Consider the following 20,328-nt stretch of genomic DNA (forward strand, 5'->3'; position numbering starts at 1 on the left):
CCCGAAGCACGGGGGCTGAGGTGGAGCAGAGCCAGCGATGTGAGGATAGGAGATTGTGGTCTTCCATTTTTTGTGTGCGTGCGCACATACACACACATAAACAGACCGTTGCTCAATTCACACACATGTACACATAACCACACACCTCAGGGAGTGGTGCTGTGAGTCTGTGTCACACAGTGTGACAAAGACAAAGCTCAGGCATTCTCCCAACAGGGGCTCTGCGCTCTGTTTGTACTCCTCCAGATATTTGTCACTCCAAGAAAATGGCCTCTTCCTTCGCCGAGCCAGCTCAGTGTCATCTCTGGCCCTGCAGTGGTCTGATAACCTGTTGGGACTACGCACACCCAACCTTTTGGACTGTTACATATTTTCCCAGTTTCTGACAGTCCTGGCTTTTCAGAGGATTTAGTCAGTCAACTTGTGAATATATGAACATGTGAATGCACATTATGCACAGTGATGTTTAGTGTCAGTCACATACACTTAAACCTGTACAGACAGGGATCCAGGAGTGATCCCACCCTCCTTGGTGTGGTTTCTTTTGTAAAAGGCAGAACTAGCATTTCTTGCTCACATCCTTTGTCACTGGCATACACATTGAGTCTATTAGAGCCAAGTGGCAATTGCCCAAGGATCTTTTTTGTTTTAACAACAGGAGAGGGTCATAGTTGCCAGTTTCTCTTGGCAACTATGACCTTGTGTTTTGGGGTGAGTTTCCCTTTACTGACAGGTCTTTTTGGCTGTCACACCAAGCCGTGCTGGCTTCCATGTGTTTGACCAGCTTCAGCTCTTCCCAGGTTCCACTCTTATGGTGCATATCCCTCCAAGAAAAGGCCTGGGACATCGGGATATGATATGGCAGGAGTACTACAGTAGCTGGCGGTAAACATGGCTTGTACAGTTATTGCAACAGCCAGCTGTCCCCCCAAGTTCTCCCAGTCCAGTCCTAAAGGATGCATAAAAAATATAACTGAAAATACATCTAGAGCAGAACATTTACTAGAAAGTTGCAGCGGATCTCAGTTGAAAAGTCTACTTTGTTTCTGCTATCTGCTCTATCATGGAGGAGAGCAACGGCACACACAGACGTACCGCCCCCCCAGCCCCACCCCAACAGAATACTTTACTGTATCCCACTGTCCTATTTTCCAGCATCAGCGCTGGTCAATGCTGCAGAAATGCAAGTCATTTTTCTTTAGAGTCACTCTGTCAATTGGCACAGCTACCGTACCTTGAGTACTTCCCGTGTCCAGCGATAGCACATGTTCTTCTGTGGTCATGTAGCTGTCACAGTGGACGAGGAGAAACATACTGTCACCGTCTAAAAATATCCAGACCTCTGTGACCGAGAGTCCCAGCTTTATAAAAATTATATTAAACAAAGACGTTTTCTGGCGAGATCGGCTCTTCAGGCGACAAATCGTGTGAAATAAAACACAGAAGACTCCAGTTTCACTTCATATGCTCCATATTGTGCTGTGTATACTGTGTGATCCTGCTGACCTGCTATACGATGACACATCTGATCTGCTGCGCCGTTTGAATTTTAGCCAGAAAGGGGTCGGATTTCTTTAATTTATAACCCTTGACTCGTTGAAGAATCAGAATCAGAATCAGAATCAGAATCAGAATCAGTTTTATTGCCAAGTATGTTTTCACATACAAGGAATTTTTTCTGGTGATTGGTGCAATTGATCAGCAACAGTGGGGCTCTCTAGGCTTGTTGATGAGGCTAATAGCAGATGGGAAGAAGCTATTTTTGTGGCGAGAGGTTTTGGTCCTGAAGGACCGCAGCCTCCTGCCAGAGGGGAGTGTCTCAAAGAGTTTGTGTCCAGGGTGGGAGGAGTCAGCTACAATCTTCCCTGCACGCCTCAGAGTCCTTGAGGCGTACAGGTCCTGGAGGGACGGAAGATTGCAGCCAATCACCTTCTCAGCAGAGTGGATGATACGCTGCAGTCTGTTATTGTCCCTCTCCGTGGCAGCAGCGTACCAGATGGTGATGGAGGAGGTGAGGATGGTGAGCTTTTTTGATGAGGGAGCTGATGTTTAGCTCCCATTTGAGATCCTGTGTGATGGTGGTTCCCAAGAAGCGAAAATGCTCCACGGTAGCCACGGAGGAGTCACACAGGGAGATGGGGGTGGGTGGGGCTGGGCTCTTCCTGAAGTCCACTATCATTTCCACTGTCTTCAGAGCGTTTAGCTCTAGGTTGTTCTGCCTGCACCAGGTCACCAGACGCTCAGTCTCCCACCTGTAGGCAGACTCATCGCCATCAGAGATGAGTCCAATGAGAGTGGTGTCGTCTGCAAACTTCAGGAGCTTGACAGACTGATGGCTGGAGGTGCAGGTGTTGGTGTACAGGGAGAAGAGCAGAGGAGAAAGAACGCAGCCTTGCGGGGATCCAGTGCTGATGGTCTGGGAGTCAGACACGTGCTTTCCTAGCTTCACGTGCTGCCTCCTGTCAGACAGGAAGTCGGTGATCCACCTGCAGGTGGAGTCAGGCACGCTCAGCTGGGAGAGCTTGTCCTGCAGCAGAGCCGGGATGATGGTGTTGAAGGCAGAGCTAAAGTCCACAAACAGGATCCTGGCATAGGTCCCTGAGGAGTCCAGGTGCTGGAGGATGAAGTGGAGAGCCATGTTGACGGCGTCGTCTACAGACCTGTTGGCTCTGTAGGCGAACTGCAGGGGGTCCAGGAGTGGGTCAGTGATGGATTTGAGATGGGACAGGACAAGGCGCTCAAATGATTTCATGACCACAGAGGTCAGGGCAATGGGTCTGTAGTCATTTAGTCCTGTGGGCCTTGGTTTTTTGGGGACAGGGATGATGGTGGAGGATTTGAAGCAGGCTGGCACGTGGCAGGTCTCCAGTGAGGTGTTGAAGATGTCCGTGAACACTGGAGACAGCTGATCAGACGAAGAATCTCATTCAGAAGAATGAGATTTTCTTTACATTTCAGTCAACACTTGACATGAATGTTGAGTAATGTGCTGGCGATTATTGCAGCCTTTCATGTCCATCACTAGCAATGCACAGTCAGAGGGCCAGATACTGCACAGCTGTGGAGTCATTAAACCTGTGGGGTGCAGTGAACAGTATGCAACAACATAACATAAAGGGTGTACTAAAGCAAAATCATTATGAGTCGTGCGCGCGCGCACACACACACACACACACACACACACATAAACACTGATGGCTGTTCGCAGAGCTGCCAGCAGTAACTTGGAAGTGATGAAGTGTAACTCTTCATCCTGTGATTTTGTCTATATGTTGTAACCAGTCTAATTTACCAGAGCTAACTGCTGTGTGAGCCAATGCAAGATGCAAAGTTGAGTTTAGTGGAGAGAGAGAGAACACGCACAGAAACGGATGGCAGGACTGCAAAGCCACATGGGAGCTCACAGAACTGAGACCGTGACTGCTATTTCACATACTGTACATAAAAATACTGTGCAGATACCGTCTGTGCTGAGGTACGCTGCTGAGACTGTGTTGTGTTGTTTTGTGTGTCTGTGTACACACCTGCATCTTGCAGCCTTGGAAGACCTGAGCCATGTCCTTTAAAGACCTCGCTCCTCAAGACTGACAGAGAGAAGTGATCCATCACTGCTGTAACCAGCCTGTGATAGGCTCCCATCATGCACAGTCATGCCTGCTGTAAGCACATACAAATGGCTTGACCTTTGACTTGACCTTTGAAAGTATGAGGCCACAGGAGAGGAAAAGAGCGATGGTTTCTGCTTACTACTCTATTTAGAAAGAGAAAAGGAAGATCCATTTGGATGCATAATTCATATCATCACAAGGCAGAACACAAAGAGTTGTCATGAACTTGCTTGTTTTACAGGAGATTCTGAGCATCACTCAAGCTGTGCTTTAGCTGCTCTGATTCCCCAGCCATCCAGTGCCTAATAGAGGTTCTGTGGTTATTACATGGGCCACGTTTAGTGCACAGAGAGGACAAGTGTTGTGGGTGGTTCAGGCTCGTGATGTTCAGTGGCTCCGGCAAGGGAGAGGCTGCGAGTCCCGGAGCAAGAGGCCTTCTGGGGCCTGCGAGAGGCAGCCTTGCGTGGCAGGAGTAGATGTCAGCGTGTGCTGCTGCTGTCCTGTCTGCTCCGCAGTGCTGGCTCAGCAACCCGTGTAAACCAAAGCTCTACTCTCTTTCTCCCTCTCTCTCTCTGTCTCTACCTTTTACTCTGTATGTGTGTTTCTCTCTTCCTCCCTCTCTGTGTCTGTCATTTCTCTCTCCTTTAATTCTTTCTCCAGATTTTTCATTGTCCTATTCTACTCCCACCTCGCTTTCTCCTTTCTGCCCTTTCTTTCCCCACCCCCTCCTTCCTCCACTACCCTCCAAGTCCACAGTCCAGACGGACAGAACCTTGAGTTGGGCGGTAATGCTCCCTGTTCCCTAAAATTGGAGCGCAGGGCATGTTGCGGCATTAGCGCTTAACAGGCCGTGAAATAGCAGCCTGCCTTCCTGACGTCTCCCCCATCACTCCAGGTGAGTTGGCCAGACGGCTGGATAAATGAGCAAGCAGCACCCCCAGCAACCAGCATGCATTTGGGGCACTTGAGGAGAGATGTCCATCAGTGATTATCTCACCACACCCTGCTCTTACTAAGCCCAAGTTGTTCACCAGTTTCCAGCCATGGCCAAACTTCCAGTGGGATCTTTGTAACCACTCTAATGAGAATGTCCATTTGCTCGTCTATTAATCAGGGTCCTCAGTTACACTAGGTTTTGATTGGCTTCATTCTCCCCCAGAGTGATGTCATCTTAATTTAAGCTGGAGGTCTCATAGTGTGCATAGCTCTAGCATCCCCTGGCTTCTTGCTGTGAAATAGCAGAGACCTCGAACAAATCTCCTTTGACAAACTCCAACTGATCTCTGTGCTGCTTCTTGTCAAGCTTCTACCCCAATGCTACCACCTCTTCTTATGTGATTAGCTGCTGATGTGGGCTCAACCCCCCCATCTCCTCCACTCACCCCACCCCCTCTATCCTATCTCCCCATTATTCCTAAGCTTTAATAAACTCCCTCAAACGCAGATCGATTTTCTCTTAAGTGAAGGTGGCAGTGCTTCTGACTTATTTCATTACCACAGGCTAATTATACCGATTGAAATGAGCTTCTCTTCTTAAGGTGTGCTGTGCTGCTCTGTGCCCCCACGCTCTCCAGACTTTAATGCCAATACAGTTCTCTACAAATTCCCTAACTCCCATTCCTGCCTCAGCTCCACCCCACCATCCCATCACCCAACCTTCTCACCCTCCACCACCTAAATAATCAGCTGGTGCGTCCTTAGCCCCCGTAACTTGTCATTTCATGTTGGATCCACCCTAATGTGTGATTTCAACTGTGCAACTGTGCAATGAAGGAAGGTAATGGAGCATGCTGGTGGCTCAATCGCCTCTGTTCATTGATAATAATGAAGACAAATGTCAAAACATTAGTTGCTAATGTTGTAATGGAGTGGATGCTAGTGGATGCGCGCTGGATGCTACACTGCATTGGCTTTCAATATCACATGACCTTCAACATTTAACTCCTCTTTTTACAAGTAGTCAAGCCCTTACTTTTGAAGCAAATCAAATATTTAAGTGTTTTTTTTCTGTCCAAGTAAATTTTAATTCATCTGATTTCACATGACTCTCATCAGCCACAGCTTTATTATTGTAGCTCTTTGTCTGCTAGTTAAAATCGGTTGGAAAAAAATATAACATTTCACAGTTTCATGGCCACCTGGGTGGGTAGCATTGGTAAGTTATAATCAAACTAGCTGCATAGCTGTGAAATAGAGTTTCTTTGTTGCTGTATGTGTTTTCAGTAGCAGTGGTATAACTGATTTATAGATGCAGTGGCTGATATCACCAGATTGCTGGGCCAGATGTGAGAGGGCACTAAACAAACCCCTGTTTCTGAGAGGAGGTGACACCATGCATGCTTTCCCTCCTGTCCCTGCTCCAAGTCAACTGTGAAATTAAGATCAGATTACTGATACAGGCAATGCCCAAAGCAAAAAAGTTTGTATTTTCCATTTTTATTCAAACTTATAGGCTGTCTGTTAGACAACAGTCAGTTGCTGGCTCTGTAAAGACAGTAAATCGATTACTGTTTCCATTGTCTTCTCTCTTCTCCTGGAGCCTGCTTTGTTATTCAATTTTTTTTTCTTTGCCTTGGAGCTCACAAAGCTAGCTCTTCCCTTTTGAATTATCCGATTGTGGAGGAGTAAAGTCCAATCTGTGTGTGATATTTTAAAGAATGGTTACCATGGTTATAACTTCTAACCTTCTGCTCTCAATAGTCATTGAGCGGTTGCACAGACACAGGAAGTACTGCATCTGGTTTAGTTACCACAAGTCTTCAAATTAATTCAGGATAGTAAAGTAATTATATAAAGTAAATATAAACTTGGAAGAAGAGAATATAAAAAGCTTCTTTTACTCAGGCCTGTAATAGAAACTGTAGCTTTTAACTTTAGATGCTGTCATACATGGTAGCTAGGTGCTGGAAATGGATATCCATTTTAGTTACTGTGTGTTGTTTTTTTCCTTTTTTAAATCCAGCACAGTAGATTAAAGCAGTGATCCTCTCCCCAACAAAATGGCTTAATGGGGGTTGTTATCTTGTTATTAGCGACCAAACCAAAGCCTTCCCACATGAACGCCTTACCCCCAGCATTGGGAGCATCCACTTTACCCATGGTTTTCCTTTAAGCCCACAGTAATTAGTTTTCCTCTTTTACGTCTTACAATTGCCAAATCACTCAGCGGCAGTTAAGCGCTCAGTCTGCCTTTCATGCTGACCCCGCTATCACCATTTCAATCCAGCAGCTGGATTTGAGTGGCTAATTTTGGAAAGGTTGCATAGGGAGCAAACGTATATGGGGCCTGTCAGAAAGCTGTGCATTATCGACAGCTTCCGTAATTTCATTTAACACTTGTTGCCACATGTTGCAGTGTTGTCATGCTGAGGCATCTCCGCAGGGGTCTCCTTCTTTATTGCGAAGGGGAAGGCAGAAATGTCCCCAGGAAAACAGACTGAGAAATATTTTAATTTGTTGCATTTTGACTTCCATTTATAGACTGGGCTTTATCAGGCCTTCGCATTGCAGCTCCCAACTTCCCTCCTAGGCCCAGTAAAAAAAAAAAAAAAAGGGAGAATTGTCCAGCAGCTGCACACACCTTCTTCAATTCTCCTGTGGTAACAACCAATTCAAAAGAATAATGGCACACAGTAGAATGAGGCAGTGGAAATGACTTGAATCCATATGACTGTTGCTCTGGGGACACTTGGCATAAAAAATCTTTTGAGACATAAGCAGGGATGCTTCCTAGTTCCTCACATGTCGCTTATTATCCTTATTAATACTGTTGGTGCACCAAATCAACTAAGTTTGCCAGTTTTTGATACATATAACCCCCTTGGGAGAAGCAGATATGCAGATATGCAAACTAGGGGCACAAGGTTTGCAGAAAGGGTGAGGAAAAACAGAGCGCTGCAGGCAGTGAGCAGACTTTGCATGACTCTGTGGTTTGCTCTTAGTGTGCGAATTCTCCTTTTGTTTGGTCTCGTGAGCGAAGCACAGCTCCCCGGGCAACGCAGGGCCTGGGTTTTATGTTAATGAGCAACTTTCGCCAAGGCTTCTGCCTTCTACCATCTCTCATATCCAGGCCAGAATACTCTTCAGAGATTCATGGTGCTCAGAAAACACCACCACCAAGAGATATCTACTGAAAGGCTCACTCTGGTCCTGACCTCAAACCATTGCTGGATTCAGCTGATTCACATGAATTTAAAGGTAGGAGTTCAAAGGAATGCAAGAAGTTTCAGCATCACTCTTAGTCTCACCTCTCTTATGTCAAGGGGCAAGTCCTTTGCAAAATCTCTGTTTAATAATGTACAACTAGTTTTGGCTGCTTCTCACATTTCTGGGGCATTACTGTCTACAGGCCACGACCAAAGGGGTCGGCTGAGGTCTGAGTATTGAGTAGAATCAAAGACTGGGTTTCTATTCCTGAAATCCTGTAAATGCATAATATAGATTGCTTGAAATGCCTTGGATATCTCTTCAGGATATGCCTTTTTCTGAATCTGCGCGTTTCCCTTTCTCCCCATCGCTCTTAATCTTGTTCCTTTTCCTCTCTCTCTCTCTCTCTCTCTCTCTCTCTCTCTCTTACTTACCTCCATCTGCTTCTTCCCTTTGAAAAAGCCGCTTACCCCAATGGTCGCCATTATTATGAGGGCATTCCTGTAGCAAAGGCAGACCCCTATGTCAAGAGCATCAGTTTTCTTCGGCTGCTGTAAGGCCTTGGCGGAATCATCTCTTCTTTCCCCTGCTGGCTCTGGAACACTTGGTTCTTTTAATATCCTTCAGATAGGGAGAACAGCACCGGTGTTTAGGAAAATAACATACACAGAGGGGCCAGGGTTTCGAGAAGGAATCATCCGGCGACATGAGTTCCTCTTTATTCAAAAAGCCAGTACAGCTGGCCCCGCAATTCCACGGGAGCTTTTCTGCCTCATCTGCAAAAATACTTCTGTATTGACGTTTGCAGCGAGATAAATTTGCTAGACGCAAGCATCTCACTCATCGGCTACCTTTATCTTTCTTTTTATTTTTTGCTCGGCTATTTATTCTGCTGGCTGCTGCACATGGCCTATGTATTATTAACCAGAAACACAGAGGTTTAGATGCAATTTGCTGCTGTGTTACATTTAATAACTGCAAAATCAAAATGTACCAATGCTCCAACATTCACTCTTCAAAGGAGGTATAATGAGTGGAGCAGCAAAGTTCAAAGAGAATGCTTAAGTGTTTGTATAGAATTATACAGCATATGCAACTGTGCTTTCCTCAGAGTGATATTGAAAGGTTTGATATTTTACATGAAAGGTTGCTAAAGAGGAGTTTAACACAGGAAAGAGGTTTAACCCATCTGCTTTGGGCAACAGAGGAAATACTGATGCAGATAAGAGTCTCTTCATTAATGGTCTTGTCTTGTTTTGTCAGTTGCGACTTTGTGTCTTCCTGCTTTCTATTTCCCCCCTTCCTATCATCTCCTCGTATGTTTGTATTCCTTTCTACATCTCTCTTATTCCATTCCTGGCTGATACATCAGTGTTACCCTTGTTCTTTTCACAGTAATCTGAATAAATGTTCTCTTCTGTGTCCTGTGCTCTTCATGCATCTGTTCTTCCTTTTTTTCTCCAATTTCTGTTGATTTTCAGTGTTGATTTGCAGTGAGTCTTTTTTTTTGTTTTGTTTTGTTTTTGTTTTTTTTAGTTGTTTTGATATGTTTTTTTTGTGCTGGAATGAAAGGCAGCAACAGACTTCTGTGGATTTCTAGTACACATTTAAATGTGGAGAGAGAATGAGTAATTTGTTTAAGCCCAAGGGGGTGCCTAGCTTGTTCTGCATTGTGTGTCGACACTGGTCCCCTGTTAATGTCATTGTCACCAAATAATGATGCATGCATGTAGACAGATGCACTGACACACTCGCATATTCTCACACACAAATTGCATCTACGTACATTTGTGTAGCTGCATTGACAGAATGTCAGGGGGAAAAAAAAACGTATCTATGTATCCAACATATGTGATTGAATTTACACACTAAATGTACACATAAGCAGATGCAGTAAAACCTCATTTCGTAAATTGAGCCTGCTATTGCTAGAAAATTATGTTTAAAGATACCCCCCCCCCCAAAAAAAAAAAAAAAAAAAATCTTCCATGTGATAGATGAAAATGGGAGAGATAAAAATTAATCAAAAAGACTGTATACTGTGGAAAATAAAAGACTGATGAAAAGGAGAGGAGGGAGCAAGAAAGGCTTAGAAGGTGGATGGATGGTAAGGGAGGAAGGTGGGTGGGGAGGGAGGGTGAGGCGAGTGTTGAGCGGAGAGGAGAGAAAGCCGGAATGAACGATATATAGCCGCTGGCAAACAGAAAACAATTGTTACACTGCCTCCCATAACCCACTTCAACCTTAAACAGCAGATTTTTTTCACTCAATTAATTTCTACACATTGGAGCAGGGGCCTTGGCTGAAGCTGAGCTTTTATGTGCTCCTGCTGCTGCAAGGCCTATACACATCTCTGTCTCTCTCTCCCTCTCCCTCTCCCTCTCTCTCTCTCTCTCTCTCTCTCCCTCTCCCTCTCTGCCTCTTGCCTCCTTTTTTTTTTTCCTTTCAGAAAATGAACATTCTGCATTGGAATGGACTGGAACACTTTGAGAGATGAAACCTGAATAAACAGGGAAATATTACATATTGTAAAAATAGCACAGACTCACAAACAATTGATGAAAACTACCATTTGATTCTCTGGTAGGAAAAGAAATATCTCTTAACCCACTGAGCATTATCAAAGGCAACCATACATACAAACTTTGAAATATGATTTAAAGCTCCAATTACACATTCAGGTGAATGTATCCCTGTATATCGTTCTTCAGTGATTTTGCATTACATGTAAAACAGAAAGCTGCAGCATCAAGATAGTCAATTTAGAATGTTGATTCAAATGATAAAATCCCTTAAGAAGATTTACAGAAAGATGCCGAATGGAAAAAACAAGATTTCCATACAAAGATAATAAACAATGATAATAATCCTAATAATGACAATAATCACCCACAGGAGCAAACGGGGCCACGGTGGCCCTGTGTGGACAGCAGGTTGACTTGCCTGAGGGCAGAGAGAGGGAGAGCAGGCAGAGACAGATGGACAGATAGATAGGGGAGGGCATGACTGAGCTGTGTCTGTGTGTGGTGAGTGAGGGCCAGTCGGAACAACATGAATCATGGCTCCAGTTGAGAGAGGAGGAGATCAGATCAATAACAGCCCAGAGGAGGGAGAGGAGCGAGCGGGAGAGAAAGAGGATGAAGGGAGGACACAGGAGGTGTTCATCACTGGACCACCCTGACTCCCAGCAGACTCACTTTTTTTTTCTTCTTCTTCTTCTTCTTCTTTCAGGCTGTACAGTTAATGTATTGAGCGAAGAGCTGGTTACTTTTCTTGGTGAAGACACAGGTAGACACAGACAACGTGCTAATGTGTAGGCATGACTTATTGATTGTTCAAATGAAACCATGCACAGGCTGTTCACGGTCATCCTTTGCAAAGAGGTGTGAGGATGTTCTTGTGCTAATGTCACTACAGCAAAGTGTTCAAAGTGTTACAGTGGCATTATGAGTGTGCCGTCGTATCACAAAAGAAATGAAAATGAAATGAAAGGAAAGCACGAAAACGATGAATTCATCTCAAAGCTGCAGCTTGTTTGATTCGGTATGTGCGTGTATGTTTAATACGTGTGTGTTTTTGTCTGAGTGTAAAGGCTGTAGTGGTCATTTCTCATTAGGTGACCAGTGTGCCTTGGGGAAAGGTCTGTTTTTTTGGGGGTGTTTTTTCTGTGTGTGTGTGTGTGTGTGTGTGTGTGTGCCAGGAGGCAGCTACAGAGGCAGTGGACAGCATTGGAGTGGCTGTCTGGATGTTTAAGCACGCTACGCACACAAGTGTAAGATGGCCAAGCTCTCCCCTCCACCATTGTACTGTGGAACAGGCAAGCAATTTTTCTCATCCCTCCCTTTTTTATATATATAATTTGGTCGATAAAGGTGAAGGACGTTTCATCGCTATTTCTCCCTCCTGACTCCCTCCTCCCCGTGTGCTCTGCACTGTCTCAGAGTGAAATCCCGAGATAAAGCTCGGCGGCGCTCCATGTTTAATGGAGCTTAATCCCACAGATTTGAGATACGGAGCTGTGAGGTAATTCCCTCATGCCCATCTTCACTAACACAGAATAGTCATGTGACCGCCCAGTTCTGTCCCTTCTCCAGACACAGACAGATAGGTGGACAGACGGACAACATGGAGAACATAACTCTGCCAAGGACAAAGTATGTTTGATTTTTTTTAAACAGCTGATCAGGAAAAGAGTTGTGCTTTATCTCAGGATTATGGAATAACTCACCATCTCATCTGCTGTAAAACCAGTTATTTTCTGCCGTAGCCTCCCTTCAGCTGTGCCGCAGTAAAATGTGGTCGTCTTCACTTTGGCTGGTCAGTCCACCTCCCTCTTGATGGAGGGGGGGGGGGGGGATTTATAAATTAATCTGCAACACAGAGGTCAACATGAGCCAAAAGTGATGAGTTTGGGGAGTCGTAACTGAAAGCTTAGTGCCCACAGACAGGACTCCAGCCACAGCATCACGTCAGGATGCTTGGAAGAGGGGGAAGTTAAGAGGGGTTGGCTGGCTTGAGACTATTTGCAGAAGCTATGTGCTTGGAAGTATTATACCCACCAACAATCCTCCTTAAGTGATGAGCTGACACTAAGCAATTTACTATTCACCCTGCCAGTGAAAATATTTTCAATCCAAGTGCATAAAGCTCCCATGGCAGGTAATATGCCAAGCCCTCTTCTTCTATCTGACACTTTTTGTTTCAGTATAGCTACTGTGTGGTTCAATTTACCCCCAGACATGCTTGTCAGGCCCGCTTGACAAGAGCTTCTTTGTCAATGTGTAAAACAGCCTACATGGATGATTGCAGAGCAGCACTGGTTTTTAGTGGTAGTGAGTGAGGTTTGAGAGAAAGGAAATGAGCATGTTACTAAATAAACCAGTTTTTTTTATACACACACTAAAAGGATCTTGAAAGCAAAAACAAGGAAACAAGCAGCTCCACTTATTTAATCAGTATTAGTATGAAGACTCAGGGGACAAGCTGCAACTCCCCACAGATCTCCACGTTCACTCTCTTTCACCTTTTCTCCCTTTTCCTTCTGTTTTCTTCCCCTCTATCCTCACCACCCACTATAATGTTCTCCTGTCTCCTCCCCTCCTCTTTTTTGTTGCCTCTCAGGTATAAGACACCTAATTGTCACAGGAGTAGAGGCAAACTGTGGAGTGAAAAACACAGAAACACTGTATAGTTATTGTCCAAACCAGAAACAGCAGGCTGGAGCACTCACATGCACACAGGCATCAGGATGTCAATGCACCAGGGCAGAGGCTGAGTGTTGAGAAGTTGTGTTTGTGGTTGTTTATGTGTGTGTTAGTGTATGTTTTTGGCAGGTGAGGGGGCACAGCGTCCTTTCTAGCTGCTCTCTCTCTGGCACTGTCACTTCAAGGTCTCAATCGCTTGCCATTTTGGGCCCCAACCACTGCCAACGCAGCCAATCCACCTCTGCCAAGGTCCTCCTCATCCCTCTGCTACTGCTCTTCTCTCTCCTCCTTTGCATAATTACCCAGGTAATTGTGGAGTAATTGACTGCATCACCTGCTCCTAGGAAGCACTGGCATTGTTTAATAAACAGCTGGAACGTACGCCACATGTTGTTGGAGAGCAAGAGGAAGAACATATTGGGGCAGAGGGGGAGGGCTGGAGACTGGGAACGAAGGTAGGAGGAGGACTGAGAGGAGTTGGGTGGCGTAGTCTCAAAAGGAGGCGGTGAGAATGTACACATGCTAATTTCCCAAACACAGACACACAGATATAACATTCTCCAGGCAAGTCCTGAACTTGTTATGCAAGGTGAACATATTATTGCCTATGGAAAGATTAGTGAGAGAGGGGGTAATGAGAATGGGAGATGGATAGATTTAGAGACACAGGGAAAAGCAACAGAAAGTGAGCGAGAGAAAGTTTGAGGCATGAGAGAATGAGATGGATAGATGGAAGGGGGGAAGCGAGAAAGGAGAGAGTGGTGAAGCGAGCCTCTCAGGGCTAATGACATTAAGGAGGTCTGATGAATCGACACCCGCTGAGTGTTATTGACGTCCCCTGAGCCTGCCCAGGCAGAGCCAGCCTCCCAGCTCGGGTATTGGCTAGCCCTGCTCCTCAATTAGACTGCCTGATTAGATTCCCTCGGTTGTGCCCTCTCGTGGGGTGAGCAGGGTGGCATGATGGATGTGATGGGCAGGATTATCAGAGGGGGGTGTCACCCATGCCCCGCCTGAGGGGCACCAGACGATGGGTTTGACCAGTCGTCGCAGGGGCGTGTAGGCGGAAGGCAGGGGGCGCGGCGCAAGTCTCTTATTGAGGCTGTCAATCATTGCCGCTTACAAGATAGAGGCTGTGTCTCTGCACAGAGAAGCACAGGAGTAATTACTATTCCATCTCACTTGGCATCTAGATATATGAGGCTGTTCACAACCACTGACCTCACGTGGCAACCCTTCGCCATCTTTGAAATTGTTTGAAAATGCTCAATTTACATATCCTGTCCTTCATTCACTAATCCTCTGAAGAGGGACTCGAAATGTAATGGTGCTTAGATACTGCAGATCTGTGGTTTTCATTTAGCATGCCATTCATTTACTAAAGTAAATGTGAAAAATACTAATGTAAAATGTTATCATCTGTGTTCCCTAATGTCGAGGAGTTTGGCTAGGATATGTCCTTAACCCTATTCTCTCCATTTTCTGGTAGTGACAGTTTCATACAACCATTCATCAACATCTTGGCTCTTGTGGTGCAAAAAATGGGGCAAGTCAGGTAAGTGTCCCAATTCAGCAGTTTTGAAAGGCAGTAACTAATGATATCTCAGGAACGAGGGCTGCTGCTGTTTCCCTGAGAACTTTCCTCTCTGTCCCATTGTGTGTTTGTGTGGCTGGATGGCTAGCTAATGGCCTGTCTCTGATGAATTAGGGGGTCTGACACCCTGCAAACACACTCTCCCAAGGTCAGAGCAGCCCACAGATTACCATATCCGGGGGCTTTAACAATCTAACAGAGCCTCAAGTCAGTCGGATGACAATTGAGTCGAGCACACAAGAAGATAAGGGAGTTGGAGGGCTGCGGTTGGGGATGGGGGGGTGGGAAGGTTTGGCTCCAAAGGAAGAAATTGCTTTTAAAGTGGAGAAAACCTGCAGTGATCTCTGCCGCTGATGTCCCCAACAGTGGCTGTGATGCCAAGTGTCCATTTGTGCATCCCTCTCAGTTAAGGCGCTCTTGCAGTTGTTCGCTCGACAATGTTATCCCTTTTCTTTATTGAAAGCTGGTATTCAACCCTGCAGTCTGTGCTAAAGAGTCCTTCCCAGAAAAGTGCCTGGTGAATGTGCTCTGCTGAAGCACTTCCATATTTCTTCTCGATAGCATCAAGTTGTTTTCAAATACAGTGTGGTTTAATGTGTCCATTATGCAGTGAGGCATATTGTATAATGCATTCCATTGATTTATAACTGCCTGTGGTCAGTGTGTCAGCCTCGTTGTCAGGTGGATGCTGTCACAGAGACAGCGATAACGGAGTCAGAGAGAACAGATAGAGTTGTCGGCACAAAGTTGTAGCAGTTGTAGAACATTTAGATTAACACAAGCAAATATATGCGCAAACATGGACTTGTGTATCTAAACCACAAATACAAGGCATGCACGCACATGCATGCATGCTCATGGAAGCAAATTGTAACACATAAGGGCATACACACATCCACCCACACACTTGCCATATGTGTCTGCAGGGAGCTGGCTAAAATGTCAAGCTATGTGCATGGCTGCCTCCTGTCGACGCCTCTCTCCTTATTTCACAGCAGCACCTGGTGGTGACAAAGAGCACAGAGGAGAGAGACTCCCCAGGAGAGGAGAGGAGAAGAGAAGAGGAGAGGTGGAGAGGAGCGCAGGGGAGGGGAGGAGAGTAGAGGAGAGGACAGGAGTCCACCCATTCCCTAGACAACAGACCCTTCCTGTCCCATCATGTTCTCCTTGCCTGTCAATCCAACTCAAGGCTGCTTAATTTCACTTTGAATTGGCGATATTCAAGCCCCTGCCAAAGTTTGAGGGATTTTAGATGTAGTACCAAAGCCAAGGAGTATAATGAATGAAAAGCCCCTTCCCAAATTGATTTCAAACTAAATCAAACCCTGGTATTCAATTATCTGCCAGAGCTGCCACTGAGGAACTTTAAAGTTGTATAGGCAGAGAAAGAGAGAAAGAGAAGGGATGGTGGTGGTGGGGGGGTGAGGACAGGGAAAGAGGACGGTCGGAACAGAATGCAAATGACTTCATCCCTGCGTGGTGTCAGAACAGGTGGCCCAGTGGTAGCGCTGGGCCTGATGAATGAGCTGTTGAAGTGGAGCCCATTGCTACCTCTAGCTAGTGGCAGCTCCAATTCTGCCTAGTTAAGCATTTGGCCTCCTCTGCCAGGAAAGCTTAATTGAAGAAATCATCACAGGGACCGGGACAGATCTGGCGTTACTGGGACCAAATTGTCGGTCTGCCTAACCAGACTGTAACATCATAATAGTGTGATACTATCCATCCACTAATCAGAAGAAAAGTGTTTCATTTCAGGATAACATACCGGGACCAAAATCCTTTTAATTATGCTGCACCCAGTGTGAATTGTTTCAATTCAGTAATAAGTTAATGCCGGTAGATTTTTTTTTCCCCCCCCTGTTGCCTGTGTTACCCATTAAAAGTCTAAACCCAACAGTGTGTTTGCTACAGTCAGGCGCTGCTATTTATGATCTGTTCATGTACTGTAGATTACTGGCTGCCGCTGTTGTTTGTAAAATCCATTAAAAGCAGCTCACAGAGACATACCGCTGCTTTGACTAATGCAATGCATCATGGTGAACAGCACGTGTATTGTTGGTTTTCCTAACATGCCTTTATCACTCAGGTAATTACTGTTTTAGTATCATTTAATACACTATTACACCTGCATCAGGAAGACAAAATGTCCTGTTATTTTGTGACATTTATTTTTCTTGCTTTAGTAATATTTTATTCCGTCTAGCACAGCCCACTGGACATTTTTCACAGCAGACAAGCAGACCATAAGGCAGGGAGCAGGAGGAACGCACCCTGATTGGTTTATCTTAGCAGAGACCAGTGACTTTTTTATTGTATCAGAGAGTGAGGGTAATTATTGGGAAATCACAAAAAAAAAAACCTGTGCTGTCAGCGATATCAAGCAGAAAGCAGTCAAGTCATTGACACTGCAATTTCGTTCCAAAAAACAAGTAGCCTTTGGCCCCCTGCCGCACCTGCGCAGAGTATCGAATGTTTGGCCTAACTAATGAACGACTGAATGCAATTATAACGCACTATCTCTGAAATTAGGCCTGCCATGGTGTTAATTACATAATTACTGAAGATGTCAGCTCTATGCGGGAGGGTGGAGTGTCAGTGGAGAGAGTGGAGCACGCAGGGAGGGAAGTTGCTTTTCTTTCAGGGATGAACTATAGATGCTTCTTTGATTCATGATGCCGGCTTTGTGGAAAATATCGCCTTTGCCAAGTTAATTTTGAAAAGGCCAGCATATTTGGGCAGAGACAATCAGCCTGACCTTTCTGAGAACAACCCCAGTTTTCACTCTTTCACCTCTTTTTTTTTTTTGTTCTCTCTTTTTTCTTTTCCTTCTTTTCTTTATTTATTTCCTTTCCTCCTTTCTTTCTTTTCCTTCTTCCCATCTCTCATTCACTCTCTGCTTTCTCTCCTCTCTGTGTTTGTCAGGGCTGACATGCACGTCCTTGACAGCAGCGTCTGCTAATGGAGACCGCCATTGTTTATCAACGCATCCCACTGATGAAGCAGCCTTCCCGTTTCTGTTGGAATATTTGTACAAATTTATTGGAGGCTGCCTCTATTAGACACAGGCCTTTACTAGGAAACAAGTATGCTCCTAGTGTAGACTGACAATTGTATTCTCTTGCTTGTGTACTTCACTAATCAAGGCGACGCAGATGACTTTGCCGTTGTTCTGTGTGCGCAGTTATATCATGCAGATGATTGGAATATCAATTCAATCCACACTCGCAGCCTCATGGCTAATTTGCAATAGCTGTATATCAAATGTGTCATGAGAACAGGGAGCCATATTTCCCTTACAGAGAATATGGAACAGAATTTGTCATTTGCCATTCAATGCCCACCTCTCCCTGGTGCCATTCAGTATGGAAACTGAGGCAGTGTGTGTGTTTGTGTGTGGCCTTGTTTTTCTGTATTCGTGGAGTCTGAAAACCACTATACTTATGGGGTCCAAGAGGTTTGTGGGGACCAAGATGCTGGTTTAAATGGCTGAAGACTTGGTTTTATGGTCAGGGTTAGAATTAGGCTTATGTATTTATGTTGAATGTGGGGCTTCAGACAGACGGGGCATGATGGGGCCAGAGTGTCCCAAACAAGATGCAGATGAGGAGCCATGCTGAATAAACATGTTCCGTCAATGCTACTCCACAGACAGGGAGGGGTCTCCATCACAGCTGTTCCAGCCCAGACACAACCCCACTCCATCCCCCACGTCTCTCCCTGTCCACCTGTCCCATGTCAGAACTGCCAGCAGAACAAACTCTGACGATCTGAAAATAGTTTACCTACTCCCTGTTCTGTGTTATACCTCCACCCGCTGCCTCCTGCCTCAGTAGTCTGCTGTTTTCACAGGAAATTAGCCAGACGTCCCCCGAGGTGGATCTCGTGCATAGCAAGATATCTGCCTGTCAAGGTGTTCTATGGCTTCTGCATTCATTTGCTGCTTGGTGTCTCTCTCACTCTCCTTCCCTCCCCTTCTTCTGCCTCTTCATCTGACCCCTGCAACTGCACTGTCATCTAAGCCTCTTCCTGTCTGGCTCATCTATCAGATGGACATCTAAGAAGGGCATTGTAAGTGACACTTTAGTCAAGATGTGACCACTTAACTTCAAACTCAAAAGTGGCTTTAGAGCCCCTGTCAGAACCAACGTGGGTGAGCAGTGTTTTTCCTTTGTTTTATTCAAAATAAACATTTTTTTTACACCATAGACGAAAGTGTGTCACAGAAGTGATTTTGTTCATTTGACACCAGCTCAATCAGCTGTTTCGCCCTCCAATTGTTCCTCTAAACAGCCTGCTGGTGTTGTCTTCTGTGGCTGTGTGGACAATTACAATATCTGGGCGCTGCCTTTAATCCCCACCTGTATTTTAAGTGCTGTGCTCTAACCCTGGCCACGCAGGGCCTGACATCGCTCCCCAGAGGAATAATTTCTCTGCAGTAAGTTCCTGGCTGCTAAACAGAATTTAACAGTTCTTTGACCTCAGGCACTGTATTTATCACACTTTGTTTTATGACCCCATAAAACAGCCCCTTGATGAATTTGATAAGCTTATGAAAACATGTCCATCCAGACAAGCTGTAACGGTGACACAGGGACCAACCTGTACAGTAACTATCTCCATCACCACGTTCTGCCTCAGGCCAACCTGTAAACCAGTCGCAGCACTTCACTCCAGTCTTGCTCTGCAAATTTTTGTGTGCAACTGTACAGCCGAGTGGCTGATCAGGAGACTGGCCCTTCCACACAAGAGATGTTGAGAAAACAAAACAGTGCCTTTAGAAGTTTATGAAAATGATGCATAAAAAAAAAAAAAAAGTGTAGTGATGTTATTTTGCTTTTACAAACCCTCCAGTGGTGGACAAAGTACACAGCTCAATTACGTGAGTCAAAGTATAGATCCCCCTGGTCAAATATTTCTCCAATATAAGGGAAAGTTGTTCAGTCAGGTCTTAACTTGAGTTTTTAAAAATACTTAAGTATTCAAAAGTACATTTTTTTGTGCACAGATTGTTTTGTTGTTCAATATTTATACAACCTAATGACTCTGAAACAACCTACTGAATGACTGACTTATTTGTAAAACCTGTAGAATAAAAAGCTTGTAGAATATGATACAAAGACTGTAGACATGGACAAAAAAACACAAGTGAATCAACAAAAGGTCATTTACGTATTTCTTTTTTTTCTTTATTTTAACCCACCTCACTCCCCACAAAAGAGCATGATAACAGCGGTGATAACGTCTGCTCATGGTAAAAAACAGCAAACATTTGATGTGAAAGAAATCTTTCTTTATTCAAACATGGACCTCAGATCAGGCCGTGGTGCTCTGGAGAGGAATCTTCATCGTACTGATGTGGTATCATCAGGCCACTGCCAGGTTCAAACTGAGCTATTCAAAAATGCAAAAATACAACATGACTGACAGTGTAGGAGTTGCCTGCGATTGGGTTTTCTCCTCCAGTGTTTGACCTATCACATTTTAGAAAATAAAGGCAATCCAATGACCAAAAGCTCTGCTTCAGAGGAAAAAGTACTTCATAGAAATATTGTGGAGTCAAAAGTACAATAATGGTCTTTTAAGCATAGTCAAAAGTTTCCAAAAATATTAATACTCAAGTAAATGTACTTTGTTACTGTCCACCGCTGAAACCCCCCATATTCTCCAGCTCCTTCTTGGACTGTGTTGTGTTCATACAGGTGCGCCCATGTTCAGAGTGGTTACAGGTGACCTCTCCTATCATCACTTCAGGCTTTTAAGGACAGTTGGGTTCAAGTAG

The 20,328-nt window shown here is 44.9% G+C and overlaps 1 protein-coding gene across 9 annotated transcripts in view; it reads left to right on the forward strand.

Moving 5' to 3' along the window:
* camta1a (calmodulin binding transcription activator 1a) overlaps window positions 1–20,328 on the forward strand; it is a 281,952-nt gene that overhangs the window by 161,029 nt on the left and 100,595 nt on the right. The window lies entirely within an intron of this gene.

This window comes from Trachinotus anak, unplaced genomic scaffold (genome assembly GCF_046630095.1).
Source record: "Trachinotus anak isolate AG129_WGS33_773 ecotype Australia unplaced genomic scaffold, CSIRO_AGI_Tana_v1 ptg000004l, whole genome shotgun sequence".
NCBI lineage: Eukaryota > Metazoa > Chordata > Actinopteri > Carangiformes > Carangidae > Trachinotus > Trachinotus anak.